This window comes from Myotis lucifugus, unplaced genomic scaffold (genome assembly GCF_000147115.1).
Source record: "Myotis lucifugus unplaced genomic scaffold, Myoluc2.0 scaffold_19, whole genome shotgun sequence".
NCBI classification, from domain to species: Eukaryota; Metazoa; Chordata; class Mammalia; order Chiroptera; family Vespertilionidae; genus Myotis; species Myotis lucifugus.
Window position 1 is genome coordinate 548716 of NW_005871067.1, and position 13173 is coordinate 561888.

Here is a 13173-nt window from a genome sequence, read left to right on the forward strand (position 1 = left end):
TTCATTCTGGAAAGAAGAAACAAAAGCATTTTTGAGTCTTAGATTTTTAATGTCAATGTGGGAAAAGGCTACTAGTTACTATAGCTCAGGATGCTATAGTGTTTAAAATGAAAATATAAAAGGTAACAACTAAATTTGTTTCTCTGTTTACTTTGCCTCCTGTTTGACAAATCTGTAGAAGCAGCAGAAACCCTGAATTTTTAAACATATGATTTAAGCCACCCAGCCTTCCTCTTATGTTTTAATCATTGCTTTAGACCCTCTCCACCTTTGAAGATTGAGAGTACAGGGTTATGATATAACTGGCTAGCTGCACTGATGGGAATGAGAGAATGGATTGGGAAGGAACAGGAAAGGGGCCATAAACAAGATAGCTTAAATGCATTAGAAAGGACAGGGTTCTTGAGGTATTTTATTTTTTAAATGTCAATCTTGTGATCCAATTCTAAAAGCAGAAAGTAATCACAGATTAAAAAAACAAAACACACCAAAAAATGAAACTCCAGTCAACAGATCATTATCATTTGTTAAAAGGGAGACTCAAGTGCAAACTCCCATGTACACGAATACAAGCATGTACGTTCTTGTGCATGTGGCCAATCCCTGCTCTAATCCAGAACTGGGCCAGAGTTTTGAGAGATTGGGAGAGTAGGCAGCTAAGTAAAATGGCAGCCTGAATTAAACACTTTCTCTGTAAACCAAGGATTCCAAATGAAACTTGATTCAGAGAATTTTTAAAAATTTTTGCTTTTATTCAGTTCAAGAGCAATAGAAAAGTAACTTTATAGTTTGAACTGTTTGCAAACATTTATTTGTAACTCTCCATTAACCCTTAATTGTATCAAGAAGTGAAAAAAGAGAAGCAAAAAATAAAGCTAAATATAAGAAAACAGCCATATTTTACCTCTAGGTCAACACACAAGCTTGCTAATTCATTATCAAAAAGTCTAAATTTAGAGTGACTAAGGAAACAAAAATACTAACACATCCTTTTTAGTCAGGAAAAGAAAGTTAATAGTATCTATCGAGCCTTCAAACCACAGGGATTCAGAGACACTTAACATCAATTATTTAAAGAACTACTAATCTATTATAGAGCAAAGGAAAAAGAGAACAAACTAGGTCACTTGACCAGAGATAGAGATGCTATCCTTTCCCTTCCAATAAAAGAGGACGACAGCAACCTAGTGATTTCCCAAATCAAAGCCAATCAATCTCCTGAATGATATTTCCCTATTCAAAAACTATCTCTAAATCTTGACACAATTTTTTCAACCTTTCAAAAATAGTGTTATTTATTTTAAAAGTTCTTATTTCATAGTTGCAAATGTGCTTGTATTCAACATTAGTAGCCAATGTATAATAGTTTGTAAATTCGAACAGCAAAGTCAGAATATTTTTTACTTCTTTAAGAGGTAAGATAGAAAAACAGAGAACTAAAAAATACTGTATTTCCTATGACTTCTCCACTTCTCAACATTCATAAGACAAAAAACACTTTAATGCTAAACACATTTTGAAATGTTAATTTTTAGTGTCTTCATACTGCTAAAAGTTAGCATAAAAATTTGTCTTTATATGCTTTATAGCTGTATGTTTTATAAAATTAGGCAATTACTGTTAATTTTGAAACTGTAATGAGTATTATGGTTATTTTTAAAGAGGTACATATCTCATACATATACATCAAATATCATATATAATATTTGGGATTTGATTAAAAATAATCCAGGAAGGGCAAGTACAGCAGATTACAGATAAAACATTATTGACCATTACCTGATAATTGTTGAATTTGGGACATGAGTACATGGGGTTTCATTATACTATTCTCTCCACTTCTGTGTTTGTCTGAAATTTTTCATAAAAGTTAAAACAATGCTTACAAAATCCCACCCAAGTGATTCAATGTTATAATCTAAAAGAGTTGACTCGATTGGTAAAAACAGTAAAGAGATTGATAAGTACAGATTGGTAGTTACAAAACAGTCATGGGGATGAAAAGTACAGCATAGGAAATCCTATCTAATAATAGACAAACATGGTAATTGACCGTACCCTCGCTATGCCTCCCATTGGCTAATCAGCACGATATGCAAATTAACCACCAACAAAGATGACGGCTAATTTGCATACTGCAGGCAGGGCGGGCCAGCGCGAGCCACCATCTGGGCCCCTGTGTGCCACCTAAGCCCCGTCCCCAGCCGGGACCCCCGTGTGCAGCCCTGGGCGGACGGGATCCCCATGTGTGGCTCTGGGCGGCAGGGCTTGGAGGCACAATTGGCCCGAGGAAGCCCTATTCTTGCACCTCAACCCCCTGGTCGGCCCTGCCGAGTGTGCGACCGGGGGGGGCACCCCAACCCCATGATTGGCCCTGCCATGTGCGCGACCGGGGGTGGCGCCCCAACCCCGATGGACCCTGCCGAGTGCGCGACCCGGGGCGGCACCCCAACCCCCTGATCGGCCCTGCCCTGTGCGAGACCGGGAGCAGCGCCCCAACCCCCCGATTGGCCCTGCCCTGTGCGCAACCCGGGGAGGCGGGGCAGGCACCCAGAGATCGGGCCTGCCATCTGCCACCCGGGGAGCGCAGGTGGTTATCTCCCAAGGGGTCCCAGACTGTGAGAGGGCACAAGTGGGGCTGAGGGACACCCCCCTCCCCCCGCCAGTGCACAAATTTTTGTGCACTGGGCCTCTAGTATAGTCAATAAGATTGTAATAATTATGTATTGTGTTAGGTGGGTACTGGAAATATGGGGGGGGGGAGTGGAGTACTTTGAAGTATATGACTATGTAACCACTATGTAGTATACCTGAAACTAATTCAAACTAATACTGAATGCAAACTGTGAAATAAAAAGTAAATTGATAAAATAAAAAGTAAATACATAAATAAATAAGTTAAATCCAACTGTAAAACTAGTAAATTAGCTTTGGGACAGAAAATGAGAAATAATGTAAGATGGAAGAGAAAGGCTAAGTAAAGTTGTTTGGTTGTAGTATGTAGTAGAAATCCTGGGATTAAAAAAATATAATTACAAAGTTCATAAGAAATACAGCTGCCTATGAATAAAAGAGTGAGATAAGTGCATAAACTAAGGAGATTGCTATAACAATACTTCCATATATCTGGAGAAAATTAACCTACCTATTCATGGAATTAGAAGATTTGATCTAATAAAAGAAGTTGTTTTCAGCAACCAATCCTGGATAATTACTTATAATAATGAATTAAAATACTAGGGCACTACAAATTATATAGATTTTTCATGAGCAGTTTTCTAAAATAAAATGTGTTCTTTCTACCAAAAAGGAAATCATTTAACAACAACAATGAGAGAGAGAGAGAGAGAGAGAGAGAGAGAGAGAGAGAGAGAGGCAAATGTTTATTTTGCTTTAACTTTAGGGGGATTCATGAATTAAAATTAGCAAAATGTTTTTTGTCACTGGCACATCCATATTAGACTCTACAGAATCCCCAGAAAGAACACTGCAACTGCATTTTAAAAAGGAAAAATTGTACAGATAAGATGTGCTAAAAAGAAGCCTATTTTATTATTTGGAAAAACTCAAAGACTTAAAGGTTTCTAATGAGTGAATGTACACTGCCTACACATAGTTAAATTTGATCTTTAAAACCTCCCCAAATTAGAACATATCAAAATGAATCATCAACTGTACAAACACTTCCCCCACCAAGTCTAGATAGAGGGTAAGAGAACAAAACATTCACAGCATTTATACTAAGTAACAAAATTTTATAAATGGCATTATATGTTTTAAAATGTTTTCTATTTTACAATAATCCTATTGTTTTTCTAGTCAGTAACACAATTAGAACAAAACAATAAAAAAGGTTTATATTTAAGTACAAATATATAAAATACATAGACTATGGCCAAGAAAGGGCAAAATAAGGCAAGCCAAATAAACACTTCCTTTAGAAAAGGTCAAGTATATCAAGAGATCAAAGAAAGGATAAATGTCATTCAATTCACTATAGAGATAAGTTACATCTCACCCACTGCTGAGTGGCAATCACATTAACCTACTTGATATTGCATTATTATGATTACCCTTCCTTAATCTACATAGTTTATTTTTTAAAACTATCAGATGCTAAGATTAACAATATAAGGACAATCTCAGAAACTTAACTCTTCAGCAAAAATTAATAATAAATGACCACATCTGTGACTGTTTTCAAATAGAGTAAAAGGTATTACTGTTCTTGCCTTTGTACTAGTACTATCTGATGTACCTATTCTGGGACATCTCCTTTTTGTCCTTGTGATTATCTTTGGTGTACTTCACAGGTAACTATAATTTACATAGTTTTTCAAGTCACCTAGGAATCAAGAAAATAATTTTACAATTTCAGGATAGACTGCTCTCCCTTTTGTCCAACTGGGATGGCCGCTTAAACTGGTCCAGGAAGACTTCAGCTGTATATCTAGTGGTTCTAATTAAGAAATGAGATTTCACAAATGACTCATGTATTGGCAAATTTGAAAATAAAAGATATAATAATAAGCTTACATGTGCACTACACACAACTTAATAGTGAACTCACCTCTACTTCATAATAAAAATATTTAAGAAAAATATCTTCCCAGCTTTTTATTTTTCTTGGCTGTCTGTCCTAAGTCCCAAAAGAGTAAGGTAGACAGTACTCTGGGAAATGAAAGAGCCTTTTGCTACCTCCTGTGCCAGCTGGAATTCTGACAACACCTCTGAAAGGCAAGATGTCCCAATTTTTTAGTAAAATGTCTTTCTCTGGATATAGAGAATTTAACAAGAAACAACAACATCTCTTAGTAAACCCTGCACCAAAACATGAACTGAATGGTTGCTATGGAACCAACAATCCTATTAGGTCCTGTACTTCTGCATGATTTTAAAAGGCTCAATCTCAGAGCAAAAAGCAAATATTATTAATACTTGTCCAGATTATATACAGGAGCAAAACAAAACATTTTAACAAATAAAAAGGGTTGAGAAAAGTTAGATATGAGCACAGAAACTGCAAAACAATAATAACTTCAAAAAAAGTGGACATACTTAATTCTTCTATGCCTAACACTTCAATATGAAAGAAAACTGAGAATTGAAACAAAAACACTGTTTTGACCACACTTGACGAGTTAAGATACAGCCTTCACCAGATTACACAAGATGGACTTTAGTCCTTATTCTTCACCGCCCTTCAGTGTATGCTTTACCCAACCACTCCTCCCTGAGTTTCTCCTTGAATGGCTTTCAAGATATAAAACTTTTTTTTTTTACTTTTCCTGTAATTCTGTTCCTTTAGTCACTTTTAAAATTCTCCACTGAGAAAAAACACACAAAAAAAACCCCCACAAAAAAACAAAATTCTCCACTGTACTTTTAGGCTGCCCTCCCTCTCTCTGGGTGAATTAATGTAATCTCATATTGGTATTATTTTTTCTTCAATTAAATGCCCACACTAATTTATATTTTTAGCCCTCTCTTCTTTCCTGAGGGCTAATTTCATATTCTTACTGGGGGTTAAAGAGAGGTCAGTGATGACACCCAGGTTCTTAAGAGTATTTGCTTTTTTAAAAAGAGGATTCTAGCACAACTGATGTGACTCAGTGGATTAAGGATCATCCCATGCACCAAAAGGTCGCAGGTAGGATTCCAGGTCAGGGCACATGCACAGGTAGGGCACATGCACAGGTTTCGGACTCAGTCCCCAGTGGGAGGCGTGCAGGAGCCAGCCAAAGGACCGACCTTCCTTCCTTCCTTCCTTCCTTCCTTCCTTCCTTCCTTCCTCCCTCCCTCCCTCCCTCCCTCCCTCCCTCCCTCCCTTCCTCCCTTCCTTCTTTCTCTCTTTCTCTCTCTCTCTCTCTCAAGAAAAAAATCAATAAAACCATACTTTAAAAAAAGAATTCTATAAACTTGATTACATCTTTCTATGTCATGTAGAATAAGATCTGAAAAGTTTTTTAAAAAGGCTGATGACTACCTATATCTACATCCATCTATCTATCTATCTATCTATGTAAAATAGAGAAATATGCTAATTAATCGGGACCCGGTAAATTTGAAAATAAAAGATATAATAATAAGCTTACATCTGCACTACACACAAGGTTGAGTCGGCAGGGGCCTCCAAGGGCCTGCACTGGGGGAGGGCCTGATTAGCAGTGGCCCGGCCTGCTTCAAGGGCCAGAGAGGGGGGCAGGGCCAGACCGGCAGCGGCTGCAGCTGATGCAGGGACCGGGGAGCGAGGCAAGGCCGGACCAAGGACTCTTGGGTAGGCGGCGCCGTGCGATTTCGAGTATCTGGCACAACGGTATCTAATAAATGTTTGTTGCACACATTACTGAATAAGATAATGACCACTTAGACCACAAAGAAGGGCAGAAAACAAAAACCCTCGAGAAATACAAAAATTTAAGGGAAGGACTGGTAGAAGAAACAGCAAGAGAAACTGTAAAGGAATCAAGAAATCAAGAGGCAATAATCCCTTTGTCCGTAAGGGGATTCCCCAAGATATCTGGATGGCTTGCTCCCCGTCTCCTTCAGACCTCTCTGTACAAATGTCAACATCTTAGTGAGCTCTCCCTTGATCACACTATTTAAAATTGGACAACACAGGCATACTCTCTTAGTACTCTCCAACCCTCTCCTGCTTTATTCTTATCTATAGTACTTATCAATAGCTAACATACTATACATTTTACTTATGTACTTTGTTTCGTTTTATTCACCACTGCACACCAGAGCCTAAAACAGTGCCTGGCATATAGCATGTGTTCAACCAATACTTGATTTGATTGAATGAATAATGCAAAGAAATAAAAAGAACAGGATTATTACATGTAGACTCTATAGTATATAAAATATCTAACATGGAAATTCTACTGATTATTTTGAGTGCCAAAACTAAAAATCTGTATAACTAAACAGTCTTTTAAGTAAAAAAGGCTCAAAGTTTTCTTAAAATATGTATTTTATACATATAATATATTCAAATATACCTAATTAATTGTAACAGTCTATTTACAGTTACAAAGTAATGAGAGAATTTTATAGCTTGAAACATCATTCACAATACTTGATAGACACACCACAAATATACCACTTTAAGTATCAACACTTTCTCGATTTTCCAAATTTCTAATTTCTTTTCTGACATTTTGGCTATTATTAAATGTTAAGCAAAGGCAAGTAGCTAAAATTGAAATACTGGAATATTAGTATAATCATAGCCATTAGTTTTAAGATATAGTGATATAGGAAAAGGATATGACATAAAAAAGGTAAAGAATGGCCAAAAAGTTAGAAAAATAAAAATATCCAAGAACACAATGATTATGCCTCATTTTCCTTATTAATCAAATGCTGCTAACACTACCACCTACCTACCTGATAGACTTGTTCTTAGATATTTTAGGGGGGGATTAAATATATTTTAAGTAATAAGTTTGGCAGAGCATTTATCACAGTCATTTACTCCTTTAATCCACAAATATTCATGAAGAAACTACTTACTACACAAAAGGTGCCATTCCAGATGCTGGCTATAGTAGCAAGTGAAAAAGACACATACCTATTCTCAGAATATATGGCCTACTGGAAAGACAAACAAATGAATTACGAAGTGTGACAAGTGCTATGGAGAAAGTCAGTAAGGACCTGAGACAGAAACCAAGTGAGAGAGAAAATTCAACTTTAGATGTGGTCAGGAAAAGTGTTTCTGTCCTGGCCGGTTTGGCTTAGTGGATAGAGCATCAGCCTGCGGACTAAAGGGTCCCTGGTTCGATTCCAGGTTGCGGGCTCTATCCCCAATAGGGGGCGTGCAGGAGGCAGCCAATCAATGGTTCTCTCTCATTATTGATGTTTCTATCTACTTCTCTCTCTCCCTTCCTCTCTGAAATCAATAAAAATATATTTTTAAAAAAGTGTTTCTGTGGACAGAAAAACCTAAGAAAGCACTGATATGAGGGTGTGGAAGTGTCACAAAAATTAACTCAAAATGAGCCCTAGACCTAAATGTAAAACACAAAACCACACACACACACACACACACACACACACACACACACACAAACACACAGACACGAAGTATACTGGTAAGTGTTTTAGGCCAGTGGTCGGCAAACTCATTAGTCAACAGAGCCAAATATCAACAGTACAACAATTGAAATTTCTTTTGAGAGCCAAATTTTTTAAACTTAAACTATATAGGTAGGTACATTGTTATTAACTTAATTAGGGTACTCCTAAGCTGGTCTTTGCTAAAACCGTCCTCAATCTGAGGGTTCGACCTTAGCGAACATACCCCCACTTCTTCTAATGCCACTTCTTCAAAATAGACTCACCCAGGCTGAAAACTGACTTCTGCGCATGGGCCATGAAGTTTCAACCGCACTGTAGGGGCGCGCCCGCACGTGGTATTTTGTGGAAGAGCCACACTCAAGGGGCCAAAGAGCCGCATGTGGCTCGCGAGCCGCGGTTTGCCAACCACTGTTTTAGGCAAAACAATGATGATACACGCTTAAGCTCACCCCAGCTATGTGAAGAGCTTTTGGCTTATGTGAGGAACTGAGAGGAACCAGTATAATGGAAACATATTAAGCCAATGAGGTAAGATCATAAAGACACACAGGAGCCAGATGTTGTAGGACTCTGCCGGGCCTTGGTAAGGATCTGTGATCTTATGCCACGAGAATTTATTTTTCAACTAGAGGCCCAGTGTACGTGCACTGGGCGGGGGGGTGGGAGTGGGTGTCCCTCAGACTGGTCTGCACCCTCTCGCAGTTCGGGACCCCTCAGGGGATGTCCAACTGACGCGGTGGTGTGAGAGGCTGCCACCACCAGGGCTGTGCTCGCCAGCCGTGAGCCAGGCTTCTGGCTGAGTGGTGCTCCCCCTGTGGGAGTGCACTGACCACCAAGGGGCAGCTCCTGTCTTGAGCGTCTGCCCCCTGGTGGTCAACGCGCATCATAGTGACCAGTCATTCCGCCATTCAGTCCATTTGCATATTAGCCTTTTATTACATAGGATGGTCTTTGGTTGATTACCTCCCACCCACCCACCCATGATAGTGGCCGGAGAGGGATGCAGGAAGTTGGCCAGCTGGGGAGGGACTGCGGGAGGGCTCCAGGGCATGTCTGGCCCGTCTCGCTCAGTGCTGATCGGCTGGACCCCAGCAGCAAGCTAACCTATGGGTCGGAGCATCTGGCCCCTGGTGGTCAGTGCACGTCACAGTGACTGGTCAACCAGTCAACTGTCTGCCCCTGGTGGTCAGTGCACCTCATAGCAAGTGGTTGAGCAGCCTTAGCATATCATTAGCATATTATACTTTGATTGATTGAACGGACGACCAGAAACTTAGCATATTAGGCTTTTATTATATAGGATGGGAACCTGAAATTTCCTGTTTTTCAGAGGAAAAGATAATTCAATTTATGTCTCATAAAGATCACTCAAGCTATTTCTGGAAAATGTATTACAGGGGAATGTGAACAGAAGTGGAAGAACTAGTCCCAAGACCAATACAGCAGTCCAGGTGAGAGAGATGGCTCGCAACAGGGTGGTAGTATGAAAATAAAGAAAAGTTGATGGATTCCAGATATATTTTGAAATGGATTGAATTGGGGGGATGAGGGAAAGAGAGGAATCAAGGATGACTCCTAGATGTCTAACTTAAGCAAACTGTTTGGCTGATGGTGCCAAGGTTAATTATTTAATTAATTTTAGCTATACAAAAAGAAAGGGTAATTGGGTCAAGCTATGACAGAATAGCGGTATAAGACCAAATTTCCCACTGAAAACAACTATGAAAGTGAGAAATAAAATACAAAACTAATAAACAAAAAATCCTGTTATCTGAGATATGGAGAGAGCAATTAAGAGTGCCAGGACATTAGGGGTCAAGAGCTCCTAGAGAAGGGAACACATTGAGAAGATCCCTACTTTTTCCCCTCGAGGTACCTGCCAATTACCAGTACAGGGCACAGAGCCACACAGAAAATAACATCCAGGCCCTGGTATCAGTTTCACTGGGTAAGGAAGACAAAAATTGGAATTATGTACTACCACAGTAGCCAGAAATTGAGGCTCCCAGATAAAAGAATGAGCCCTATATTCTGCTCAGTTTTTGCCCTTCCAGAAGGAATATGCTGAATCATAGACAACAGAACTGACACAGGAAAACTCAATGAAAAGATGCTGCAAAGAGGCTAAAAAAGCTAAGCACAGCTTTTATCAGCTTCACACTACTTGGAACTCAGGGCCTGCCAAAAAAGACAAATCTTAGTAAATACTCCAAACTTTCAAGTGAAATCTCATAAGCATTACGCACTAGGAGTGAGTCTATCTGAATTTCTTGATTGCCCTGAATTCCGCCTCATGTCATATCAATCACTGATGAATCAAAGTGATCCATGTTTTTTTAACTGCCCTGACAGAAAATATGAAATTCTATCGGGAGAAAGATAATATCATTTTGATCCTCTATAATTTTTCATCACAATGTTAATAAAACATTACCAGGCATTCTACAAAAAAAGATATAATGATCGAAAACCCAGACAACTGAAACAGGCTATTGGATGATCTAGATATTACAGTCATCAGACAAGAATATTACAACAATGATTAATATAACCAAAAAAGTAGATGAAAACATCATGAGAACTTGAATCTGTGTAAATTTTAAGACTGAAAATACAAAATCCAAACTTAAGAACTCAATAATTGGGTATACCTGGATATTGGACAGAAAAGACATAAGTGAACTTGAAGGTAGATCAGTGAAAAATATCAAATCTGATACATAGTGGGGGAAGGGAGGGTGGAAACTGTGAAATGACCTAACATACATGTAACTGTAGTCCCAGAAGGAAAGGAATTTAAATAGAAACAATATTTAAAGAATACCAGCTTAGAAAATTCCCAAAGTGACAAAAGATAGCAAACCACAGATTCAAGACACTCTACAAACGCCATGCAGAATTACAATAAAAGCCACGCATAAGCTCACAATACAATCAGGTGCCTCTTTAACCACAGGACAGGTACTGAGAAATGTGTCATTATATTATTTCATACCATGTGAACATCACAGAGTGCACTTACACAAACCTGTATGGCATAGTCTACTGCACACCTAGGCCATATGTTGTAGCCTATTACTCCTAGGCCACAAGCCTATACAGTATGTTACTGTACAAAATAACACGAGATTAAATTAAGCACAAAAGAAAATGATTCAATCAATAGATGCTGAACAATAATCGTAAATTTATTTGCAGCCATTAACTTAGCCTCAAAATATATGAAGCAAAATTAGAGGTAACTAAAAGAACATAGAGAAAAATCCTCACACAGTTGGAGATTTTAACACACCTCTCTAAATTGATTACAAACCCCCCAAAATAAGACTTTGAACATAATTAACAAATTTGATTTAAATATTAAGCGTACCACACTCAATTTTCTAAAATTAACTATAAAGCAAATAACAGCAAGTTACTCACGATTGGAATCATGGAAAAAATAATCCTAAGACCACAGTACTATTAAACTGAATATCAACAACAAAAATACAGCTAAAAAAAAATCCCCAAATGCTTATAGATATTGTACATTACACTATTTCTACATAACACATGGGTCAAAGAAGAAATCACAGTGGAATTTTAAAAATATTTTGAATTGAGTGATAAATAAAAATACATCAGACTTGTGAGATCCAGCTAAAGTTGCATTTATATGGAAATATCAGACTTAAATGCATACATGAAAAAAAGAAGACTGATCATTAGTGATTTGAGTACCCATCTCAAGAAACTTGAAAATAGCAATTAAAAAAAACAACAACCAGAAGAAATAAAGGTAAAAGCAGTACCCAATAGAAATATTTTTTAAAATTTAAATCTAAAAGTTGGCTTTAAAAAACTGACTGATAAGCAGAAAGCACAAAATTACCAACAAACAGATTTTACAAAGCAGATACTATTACAAATATCAAAAGGATAATAAAAATATTGTGAAAAATTTTAAGCCAAATAAGAAAATTTAGATAAAATGGGCAAATTCCTTGAAATCAAAACTTGTCAAAACTGACAGTAATAGAAAATGTGAATAGTCCTATATATAATAAAGAAATTGAATCAATATTCCCCAAGAAAACTCCAGATGGCTTCACTAGCGAGTTCTTCCAAACATTTATGGATGAAATAAAATCGATCTTCACAAACTCTTCCAGAGAGTAAAAATACATCTTCCAGCTTATTTTATGAAGTCAGCATAACCCTGATGCCTAAATCTGTCAGACTTTACAAGAAATTAAAATTACTAGTCAATCTTGTTCATGAAAATTTCAAACATTGTAAATGAAATATAATCTAGCATATAAAGAAGATAATGCATAATGAAGTGAGGTTTATCCAGAAATTCAAGGATACTTTGAAATTAGTAAATATGTATCTTCTCCAACCCACTAAATTTTTAACACATATCCAACACACAGGAACTATATTCTTAAGAATTTCATCCTAAGAAAATTATCCCATAAGTATAGAGATATGTTTTAAAATATGCATTATTTCGTTGTTTATAGTAGCTCTTAAATGTCCATGACTACGGAATCAGCTAAACAATTTATGTATATCTATCAGAATCCGTTCAAAATCATGTGGTTCTGTAATTATAGGTATGGTAGCTGTCATGATATATGACTAAATGAAAGACGCAGGATACAAAAGCAGGAATATTTCTAAGGCAAAGGCACTAATTTTATTTGAAAGTAAAGAAAATTAAACATGTATCATGAGAGACCATTTTGTCTAGACACGATGAATTGCCATCTTAATGTAAGTTCACAAAAATATAATGCCTAACTTGGACAAGTTTCTTTAGTGGAAAGAACATTTCCTTCTCAAAATCTAGTCATAGAAAATTGCCCATGTATGTATTTTATTTATACCATAAATAGATTTAAACAAATCAATAGAAAATTTGCATCATACATAAGCAGTTATAGTATAAAGACAAAAACAAAATACCTTAAAAACACTAAATTGTTGCTTATCAATCAGTTTTACATATATAAAACAATATAGTTTCTGCATTCAAAGTGGTTAGTATATATGAGATACACAAGAGAACTCAAAGTTCCAAAGACTATAAAGAAAACTCCT

The 13173-nt window shown here is 37.2% G+C and overlaps 1 protein-coding gene across 1 annotated transcript in view; it reads right to left on the reverse strand.

The window, feature by feature from the left end:
- UBL3 (ubiquitin like 3) overlaps positions 1-13173 on the reverse strand; it is a 77672-nt gene that overhangs the window by 56262 nt on the left and 8237 nt on the right. The window lies entirely within an intron of this gene.